We start from the raw sequence: 9,961 nt of genomic DNA, 5'->3' as shown, positions 1-9,961 counted from the left end.
CCAGTGCTCACCTAAGTTTTTGAAAATCCTACCGAGTGGAGAGAAAACCTCCCACTCGGGGGCTTAGCTGCAGCCCAGTGCTCGCCTAAGCTTTTGAAAAATCCTACCGAGTGGAGAGCAGACCTCTCACTCGGAGGCTTAGCTGCAGCCCAGTGCTCGCCTAAGTTTTTTGAAAATCCTACCGAGTGGAGAGCAGACCTCCCACTGGGGGGCTTAGCTGCAGCCCAGTGCTCGCTTAAGTATATTGGGGAACAAGTCGATTGCAATGAGCACCTCGCTTTACCCTGCAAAAGACACCTCAAACCAAATGCAAACATATTCAACATCGAATCCAAGTTCGGATAACACCTAACGGAACCGAAAGTGCTCAGGCTCTAAGCCTGTTAAGGTTTGTCGGTTACAAAACTCACTCGGCATACCGAGGCAAATTTAAAGTATCAAGCTCAGAAGTTTTTTACCCCTCCTGTGGAGGGCTGGAAGGTGCAACAAACTCATCCAGGTCGATTCCATCTGCAATCCAAGTGGCAGTAGCGATGAAGGTCTCCATGAAAGATCGGAAATCATGCTTCTTGGTGTTAGCCACCCTAAGGGCCGCCAGCTTGTCCTCTCGTGCATCCTTGCAGTGAACGCGGACCAGAGAGAGAGCAACATCCGCGCCACACCTGGAAGAAGACTTCTTCCACTCCTGCACTCGACTTGGGACCTCGTTCAGTCGAGTCATCAGAGACTCGAGGTCGTTCTGGAGCGTCTCTCTTGGCCAGAGTGTTGTGTCGATGCGAGAAGTTGCGACCTTTAGCCTTGCGAGATAGTGGACGACAGCAGCAACGCAGGATTCAAGCCGGAGCACATTCATGGAGACTTCATCTTTCACTGGAGAGTTGATGGGATCCAGGTTTATTTCCAGTCGACCAGTCTCCTCTTCAAAGTTCTGGCAAAATTCTGCAAGCACAACCACCGAATCAAGACAACAGTCGGAGATCACAGTTAAAATGTCTGTTTGGTACAAAAGATTACCTTCAAGCATGAGGAATAGCTTCTTGGCGAGTCCACATAGATAAGCCTTCAGATCGTTCTTCTTTCCCACCAACTCACTGGCCTTGTCATTCAGGGCAATCTTGTCACTTTTTAGTCGACTGACCTCCTTGTTGGCAGCATCAAGAGCAGCTTTCAGATTGGTGTTTTGTTCTTCAAGCTTGGTGACTGAAGCAAGCTTCTCACCTGCGAGCTTGGTCTTCTCTAAAGCCGCTTTCTATATCTCAGCCAAGTCAAGGTCTTTCTTCTTTAGGGCATCCCTCACTTTGTCTGCAAAGTTACAGTGAGATCAGACTTTGAAACAAACGAGAGGCAAAGGCAGTCATCGAAGGCCTCACCAAACATACCTTTAGCTTCCTCCTTCGCCTTCGTTAGGTTCTCTTGGGTCAGTTTCAGATCAAGCTCGAGCTGGATGTGTTTGTTCTCCAACTCAGTATAACAAGCCACAAGGTTGCAGGATTTCTACGAAGAACCAATCGACAGAAGTCAAAGATAATTCACTTCCAAGTGACTAAGGAAAAATCATAGCGTTTCTAAGACTACGGTCGAATACAAACATTCGACCATAGTCTCGGGGACTACACCCAGTGGGTGCACTCAGCGTGCCCCCACTAGTTTCATCAGTTAGAGTCGACCAGTCGACCAACAACAACAACAACAAAAAAACGAGAGGTGTTCTTCAGACTATAGTCGACTGCCAGTAGTGGACCACAGTCTCGGGGACTACACCCAGTGGGTGCACTCAGCTTGCCCCCACCGGTCTATGAATCTATTCGACCTAGTCGAGTAAGGAAAAAACTTAAGACATAAAGAGTATGGTCGACTGCCAGCAGTCCACCATAGCCTTGGGGACTACACCCAGTGGGTGCACTCAGTGTGCCCCCACTAACCCGGAATTTCAATCGACACACCCAGTGGGTGTAGGACAAACTCTAGGAATTTCAGAAAGAAGAGTTTTCAGATATCATATCCTAACAGAACAGGCAGTGACCGACTGACCTGAACATTACTCTGAAGAGCTGAACTGGAGTCATAGGCTGCCTGGCTGGCTTCTCGGATTGCCTTCACTTGCTCCATCATGACCCCCGCTTGGCGTATTGCTTCTTTATCAACACTAGCTTGGTCTTCTGGGACGTGGTAGGTTGAGAAAAGCGAGGGTTGAGCAGCACTTGACGATGAAGGACGAGCACTCGTCAACGGCACTGCAAAGGTTACGGTAGGCTGAGTGACATTGTCTCCCTCCACGACCAATGTCTCGGGTGCTGGCACGTCCTGAGTCGCCTTGCCAGCAGACGCTTTCTTGTTCCTTCTCTGCCTCAGTGGTTCCTCGTCGTCGTCATTGGGAAGGTCGATAACGACGTTAGATGAAGCTGCAGAAAAAGAATCAAAATTAGAGACAAGAAACCAATCGACTGAAGATGGAACTACAAGAGTCATACCAGGTTTCGAAGTAACAGCATCCTCCATCTCCTGATCTTCAGCTCTGCTCGAGGTATCAGAAGTAGCAACACTGCAGTTCCAGAAGTCAGTGGATTAGCTCATGAGTCGACCAAGAATAAGTTCATGTGGAACAGACAAACTCAAGCTAGACCATTACCCTGAGATAGTGGGGATCACCGTCTTCATCTTCGGCAAGACCTTCGCCGACTTCGACGGCGCCACTCGAGATTGCTTCGGAGCTTTCTCAGTCGGCACCGGAGAAGTAGTCCGAGGGCGCTTGGACGACTGCGTGACTGTTGCGACCCCCTTACCACGCTCGACCGCGGGATCATGGACAAGCTTCGAGCGTCTTTCCAAGCGAGGAGGTACAACTTCCTCCTCCTCCTCCTCCTCTTCCTCCTCACCAGAGTCATCACCCTCATCATCGTCGTCAGCATCCGAATCCCACTCCTCCGGGCTTTTGCCCCCACTTCCTTCCTCCTCCTCAGTCGGTGTTTGCGCTCCATTGGGCATCAAGTATAACTCAGTGGTGGCCTGTCAGACAACAAAACAAAACAAAGATCAATCGACCAATTCGCAGCGAAGCAGAATGAATAAAGCAAGATTACAATTGGAGATAAGTGGTCATACCATGTTTGGTGTGTAGGTACAGTCGAGTGGTGGGATCCTCCTAGCCCCTCGAGGGTTGTCCTTATTCCCTGTGATTGCGGCCACCCACCTCTCCAGTGTGGCGTCGTTGACCGCTTCTGGATGGACCCGAGTGGTGTCTTCGGTACCACAGTACAGCCACATCGGGTGGCCTCGGTACTGAAGCGGTTGGATGCGCCGTCTAACGAAGACCTCCAGAAGATCCATACCCATCACTCCGTCCCTAACGAGTTGGACTACGTGCTCCATCAACATATTTACCTGAGCTTTCTCCTTAGGAAGCACCTTCAAAGAAGAGGGTTTGTCCATTCGGTCCATGGAGAACGAAGGGAGACCAGTCGACTGCCCCGGCGTCGACTCGTCTTGGCAGTAGAACCAAGTCGACTGCCACCCTTTGACCGACTCAGGATGGGTCATGGCCGGGAAAGTACTCTTATTCCTCATCTGAATCCCAAGACCCCCGCACATCTAGATAACCTTGGTCCTCTCATCATCCGGACTCGCCTTTTTCACCGTCTGTGAGCGACAGGTGAATATGTGCTTAAAGAGACCCCAGTGTGGTTGACAACCCAGGAAGTTCTCACACATGGACACGAAAGCAGCAAGATAGGCAATGGAATTGGGAGTGAAATGGTGGAGTTGCGCCCCAAAGAAGTTCAGAAACCTTCGGCAGAAAACACTCGGCGGCAGAGAGAATCCACGGTCTACATGAGTGGCTAGGAGAACGCACTCACCCTCCTATGGCTGAAGTTGACAATCGGTCCCCGGAAGCCTTGCAGACCCGTGGGGGATCAGACCCTCATTGGCCAGGTCATTGAGATCCGTCTTGGTGATGGTCGAACGGATCCAATCCCCTTGCACCCAACCTTTTGGTAGGCGGGACCTTGACGAAGATCTGCCCCGACTGGACGCTCTCCCCTTCGCTTTCCCCGTCGCCGTCGCCTTCTTTGCATGCTCCAAGGCCGCCGTCTTCTCATTCACCATTGTCGCCGGTGAAGCATGCGAGGAGTGGATAGGCAGAGGCGAGAGCAGGCACAGCGGGCAGAGGCAAAGAGGGCAGAGAGGAGAATGATAAGGCACTGTTCGAAAACCCTCACCCGACGATTTATATAAGGACGCTTCCGAGTGGCTGACAAGTAGGCCCGGGCGGTCCTGTCACATCCCGAAACAGTCGCACACGCATGATACGTGGCAAAAAAGGTGGCACGGAAATCGAGGCGTCCACGCCTTATCCCATCCGAGTACCGCGGTCCGCCCCGCTTCGCACGCTTCCCAAAATTCGGATCCCACAAAATCCGCTAACGGCAAATCAATCCGTCAGACGGTAGATTTCCTGCGATCCGTCACTCGGAAGTTCACTAAGTTCAAAAGTTCACTCGACAGAAGAAAAGAATGGATCAAGGCGACTGAAAGAAAAGTTAATGCCAACGCCAAAAAAGAAAAACCGCTGATCCAGAATACAACATAATCAGAGCACGGGAAATAGGTCGGAGAAAATTATCAACCCCTTCCTCACTCGAACCTCGATCCATTCGGGGGCTAAAGATGAAGTCATGTACCTAGGGTAGGGTCATGGACCTATCTAGGATACCCTACCCAAGGACATCCTTAGAAGAAGCTACCTTCCAGTCGACCAAGAGGGACTTCACTCGACGAACTCAAGGACACTCGACGATGAAGATAGCCACTCGACCATGAAGCTAACCACTCGACAGCCAGGAGACCTAAAGTCACTCAGCACGCAACGGTCTGTCATTAAGTAGCTTTAATAGTCTTCATGGCAGTTTATGAGGGCGTTACCAGTAACCCCCTGTCTTAATGTACTTTAAACCCTGCATAATTGAGGGCCGGAGGGGTCTGGCGAACTCTATATAAGCCACCCCCCTCCTGAGTGTAAAGGGTTCGCACCCCTATAACTCATATACACAGAAACCAGTCGACCGCCTCCGGGCTCCGAGACGTAGGGCTATTACTTCCTCCGAGAAGGGCCTGAACTCGTAAAACACTCATGTGTACAACTACTCCATAGCTAGGATCTTGCCTCTCCATACCTACCCCCCATTCTACTGTCAGACTTAGAACCACGACAACGTAGGCATAAAATATGATGTGGCAAGTTAATTAACAAGAGAGAGACTAGTTTCGTGACCCCAGGAAGAAATGATGGAAAGACAGTTTTGAGTCTATAGCTAATTAAATGAAGCAAGCTTAGCAACAACAAACTAAGCACCTATGCATTGGAGACTTGAGTTGCTAAGCCATTTAATGCACTTAGCACCTCATCTAAGCAGATCTAAGCACTTAGCACTTAGCACCCCCTTGACCGTGGACCTTGATGGTGTACGTCACCTTGTGTCCAGATCTGAGATGCCACGTGTACCAGATGAATGACTCCAAGCTCGACCACCGTGACGCAAGAGGTGCGAGCCGAGGAACACTGTTGGAGACACCCCCCTCAGACTAGCCACAATGGGAAGTAACATAGACTAGTAACATGCTCATGTTACTAGTCTATGTTACTACCTCTATAGTAACATATGTGTGATAACATGCAACACTTCATTTATTAGGCTATAGACACATATTGCCTTGATATGTGTGATGTTACTACTTTCCTCTCTTTCTTCATTTATTGCTAGCCACATCATCTACTTTATCTAGACATGTGTGATGTTACTACCTATGTTACTCCCGCTGTGGGTAGTCTCATAATTTCCTTGTCATCATCTGAGTCCTAGAAGATCTCACCCACATCATCATTAGGCATGCAGCCGCATTGATAGACAATGTGCAGAGAAGGAATAGAGGCGACTGGGGACGCACCACGTCGTGGGAACTCCGTACGTGCTCGTGTGCATGCAGCGTGCGTGTTTTTTCCATCGGTGCTAGCTCTAAGGCCAAGGCTTCGGTCGTCTTCGTCTCCGACTAGTCATTGAACAATAACGGCAAAGAGGTGCTGCAAGAGATGTGTAGGCGCCGTTGTGTGTGAGCTTCGCCGTAGCACGACGAACCGGACGTCACCGCAGATGGCGCACGCCTCTATGCAGCCGAGTGTGTGTGCATGCATGTGTTATTCACGTGCATTTTGCGGCCGAGTGTGTGCATGCATGTGTTGTGTACATGCGTTGTGTGCTCCATGTTGTGCGCGTATGTGCATGAGTTGGATCTGATGGAGTTAGTGCGTTGGCGTGTGTACATGCGTGGCTGCATGCGTCATGTACATGCGAGGCTTATTGTGTGGTTATCAATATAAACTATAAAACATTTTCAACTTAGCATCCTGATGTATCTTCTCTAGTGGTTAGCAAAGAGTTCATGTTCTTTTATTTGTTTATAGGTGGGCAGGCGGCAAAAAACAGGGGAAAATACGCAAGGTTCCTTGTAGACGCTCCACCACGAGGTTCCTTGCTCCTTCTCGGTCGTCGAGAATCTATGTTCTTCAACTCTCTTTTTTTACGTGAACTTTGTTCATCCTTTTGCCAAGAAGCGAGACATCTAGAATCAAGGTGCACATGTCATGCAAGAAAATGGAGATAATCAGATAAGCAGTGCGTAAGTGAGTCATGCACTTCGATGGCACCTACTACGCAATATATTTTCTCCTCGGTGGCACATGAATAGTGCATGTACTGAACGACGGAGCACGGGATGGTAGCCATGACATGGTTAGCCCTTTTTTGTAGAGAGTACACACTAAATAACTTTGATGTGTCCTGTCAACTCGCAGAATGACGAGAAGCTTGCTTACTACGCCTTCTCCCTCGCCAATGCGTGCGCGGTGGCTCGCAGTACGAGGAGAAACTTTTCCTTACAAGCGGTGGATATGCAACAGTTCATGGTGTCAGATTGCCAGAAGTAATACTGTAGAACCATCAACTTCCTGAAGAGGCGAAGAGCCAAGCACAAGGTCACCTACTAACCTTAGGCTAGGCAGAGTGGGAGTAACATAAGTAGGGGTACCTCCTTTCTTTATTCTAGAAACAACCTCACGCGAATATTGGACGGTAGCAGCACAACAACTGAATCAAAAATCTAAACGAACCAATGAACTACTTCTAATGGTGAGTGTTTGCTAGTACGTATCATGTACTCCATATGTCCATGTATATAGGGCTTAATGCATTTTCCTAGACTAACTTTGGCCCTGTTTGGATCCATGGGTTAGAGTTAGTTTGAGCTAGTTGGGGCTCAAATAGCCCTAAAATATCCAAACATGAGGGTCAAATAGCCCTAGTCGCTCACATGAAAGCGCTTTCACCGACGGACCAAACGAGACAGGTGTGTCGTGCCATGAGTGGGTCCAGTTTCTTGTTTTGAACTCGTTTAGAACACTTGGTTTTGACTATTGATAAGATTTTATATAGGGCATAATGAATTCTTCGAGGATGCCTTTGACTATTAATAAGATTTTATATAATTTGAAAATTATATCATTCGAAGATCCTTTCATGTTCCGTTTAAAAAAAGATCCTTTCACGTACGACTTAGACTGTATGCTTTGAGCAACTTGCATGTCCTATACTGCTCCTGTTTGGATACTCTAACTTAGCTAGAGGTTAGACTAACTCATGACTAACCCTGAACTAACTGTAGCCAAAGAGGTGTTTGGGTGACAGGGTTAGATTGACAATAAATGCACTTGATGGAGAGAGAAAAGTGATTTTTTAGTGGGCCCAATGAGAACTATCTCCAATTAGCACCTCTTGGGTGGGATAGTTTTTTTGGTCGGTTCGGCGCAACTTGCTCCAATTTAACCCTCATGCTTGGATATTTTAGGGCTATTTGAGCCCCAACTAGCTCAAATTAACTCTAACCCATGGATCCAAACAGGGCCAAAGTTAGTCTCGGAAAACGCATTAAGACCTATATACATGGACATATGGAGTACATGATACGTACTAGCAAACACTCACCATTAGAAGTAGTTCATTGGTTGGTTTCGATTTTTGATTCAGTTGTTCTGCTGCTACCGCCAATATTCGCATGTGGTTGTTTCTATAGTAAAAAAGGAAGTACTAGTACTTACTGTGTGGGAAAGGTGAAGTGATGGTTTCTTCACCCGAGCAACTTATTACTCTGGGAATATGGGAGTACCAGTGGATTCAAGGAACAGAGAAATTATGGTTGCTTCGTCCAAGAAACTTACTGTGGCGAAGGTGGGGCTCTATGATTTGACTGCTCACTAGTCATTACTACCACGGTGCAACGACCAGGGTGAATCTTTCCCTACAGTTGTGCACTCAATATTGCTGCATGGCAGGTGGAGCCGGATGAAGGATGTCCCACATGTCGGCGAAACGAAGTTGAATTGTTTCTGGCATTGCTATCAATCCTTCATGATTTGTTTATATGTACACATAATTTTAATGAAATTGCACTATGATGCTATGAAGGTTTCAACTTTGGTTCCCGCAGAAAAAAAAGGTTTCAACTTAGGATTCATGTCTCTTGCCTCAAGATTATCTCGTTACAACATTCCATCAAATACAAATGAAACTACCATGGCTGCTAATGTGTCGGGGGGTGCTGATCCACCAACACCTATGGGGACAGGGCCCCTTTCGGTTCGGTGGGAGGCGGAGAGCGCACAAAGAGTGGATCGAGGCAGTACACGCGGTCGATTTTACCCAGCTTCGGGTCGCACGGATGTGTAAAACCCTACTGCTGCTTGTTTGTGTGTATTGAATCTTTGCTCAGGAGCGATAGACGCTACCAGACTGAGCGTGGGAGTGTTTCTGGTCTTTCGAATGAGCCAAACCGGCCGAACCCCTCTCTACGTTGCGCCTGGGCCTCCTTTTATACTTTCAAGGGGTCACCGACAGGTGGCAACGTAGACTAGAAGGGTAAAAATAGAAAAGGATGTGGTAGGTGCAGCTACCGCTACTGTGGATACAGTGCGCCCTACCTAACTCTGACGGCAGGGGACAAGGGCATTAAATGCCTGTCTGAGTCTCTAAACAGTGCAAAAGGTGACCGTTAGGAGCGCCACCGTTTGCCACGATGGCCTTCTCTTCATCTCCGCTTGCCACCACGTACCCCTAGCTGCACGGCCTCCTGCCACGTGTGCTTGGGAGAGTCCTAGAGCGACACGTTAGCAGGTGTGCTGGAGCGCGGGCACGAAGTGGGGGTTTCCCGCGGTAAGCTCCTTGCTGCGGCCGTCGTCTTGTCGCGTCCGGAAGCTTGTCGCTCGCCGGATCTTGCCGGGACGCAGGGCGCGTCGCGGCAAGCTTTCTTGGTATGCCTTGAGTGGCCTTCCCGGCAAGCTCCTCTTGTCGGGGTCTTGTCTCTTCCCGGCAAGATCCTCTTGCCGGGGCCTTGGTTGGCCTTCCCAGCAAGCTCCTCTTGCCGGGGCCTTGGTTTGAGTACTTTGTTCTTGAATGGTCTTCAAGGGAACCACGGAGGGTCTTGGCGGTCACCCGGCAAGCCTTGCTGCGGGGCGCTGCAACTGCCCGTGCACGAGTTCGGGATACTAGGGTACCCCTACTCTAGTACACCGACAGGAGCCCCCGGGCCTGGGCCACACACGGTGCCGAGCGCTATTGGGCCAGGCCCAAAACAGTGCACGGGCACGCGCGGCCTAGGTCACGCCGAATCTAACTCCGTATCCACCGCGCCCCCCGTAACAGCACGCGTCAATCGCGGCGTCGTGGGAGAGATCGTGGGTGCTTGTTTACTTGGAAGGTCGAAACGTCCGCCCCGTCCTCCTTTATAAGCAGGTGAAACAGGGGCATTTCCCCTATCTTCGTCATTCGCTGCTGCAATCTCAGAAACCTCTGCCGCCCTCCTCCGCTTCCAAAGTCGAAAGAGAGCAGCGCTCCGCTCCCGTCGCCGCCGCCACCAC

The sequence above is a fragment of the Triticum dicoccoides genome, chromosome 4B (assembly GCF_002162155.2).
Source record: "Triticum dicoccoides isolate Atlit2015 ecotype Zavitan chromosome 4B, WEW_v2.0, whole genome shotgun sequence".
In the NCBI taxonomy this organism is placed as follows: domain Eukaryota; kingdom Viridiplantae; phylum Streptophyta; class Magnoliopsida; order Poales; family Poaceae; genus Triticum; species Triticum dicoccoides.
The sequence above is the reverse complement of the archived record's forward strand: the minus strand, read 5'-3'. Positions refer to the sequence as shown.